Source organism: Nomia melanderi, unplaced genomic scaffold (genome assembly GCF_051020985.1).
Source record: "Nomia melanderi isolate GNS246 unplaced genomic scaffold, iyNomMela1 scaffold0014, whole genome shotgun sequence".
NCBI lineage: Eukaryota > Metazoa > Arthropoda > Insecta > Hymenoptera > Halictidae > Nomia > Nomia melanderi.
Genome location: NW_027475130.1, coordinates 8,315,186 through 8,316,140, shown reverse-complemented (window position 1 = coordinate 8,316,140; position 955 = coordinate 8,315,186).

Below are 955 nucleotides of genomic sequence, written 5' to 3'. Positions count from 1 at the left end.
CATGAATCTGTGCAGCGGGAACGACCTCGGACCACCAGGGGCCGAAAAAACCACAGTCTCATGGGGCCGGACACTCAGGGTCAGGGTAAATTCCAATATATATCTGGTGACATCTCGGGTGCTATTAGAGATAGCGCAATAGATCAAAGTGCATTGTCTGTAGGAGACACTGGCGCATGAACCTGTGCAGCGGGAACGACCTCGGACCACCAGGGGCCGAGAAAACGACCGTCTCATGGGGCCGGACGCTCAGGGTCAGTGAAAAATCCAATATATATCTGGTGATATCTCGGGTGCTATTAGAGATAGCGCAATAAACCAAAGTGAATTATCTGCAGGAGGCCCTGGCGCATGAATTTGTGCAACGGGAACGACCTCGGACCACCAGGGGCCGAGAAAACCACAGTCTCATGGGGCCGGACACTCAGGGTCAGGGAAAAATCCATTATATATCTGGTGATATATCGGGTACCATTAGAGATAGCGCGATGAATCAAAGTGCATTGTCTGCAGGAGGCCCTGACGCATGAATCTGTGCAGCGGGAACGACCTCGGACCACCAGGGCCGAGAGAACCACAGTCTCATGGGGCCGAGATCTCAGGGTCAGGCAAAAATCCAATATATATCTGGTGATATCTCGGGTGCTATTACAAATAGCGCTATAAATCAAAGTGCATTGTCTGTAGGAGGCCCTGGCGCATGAATCTGTGCAGCGGGAACGACCTCGGACCACCAGGGGCCGAAAAAACCACAGTCTCATGGGGCCGGACACTCAGGGTCAGGGTAAAATCCAATATATATCTGGTGATATCTCGGGTGCTATTACAGATAGCGCAATAAATCAAAGTGCATTGTCTGTAGGAGGCCCTGGCGCATGAATCTGTGCAGCGGGAACGACCTCGGACCACCAGGGGCCGAGAAAACCACAGTCTCATGGAGCCGGACACTCAGGGT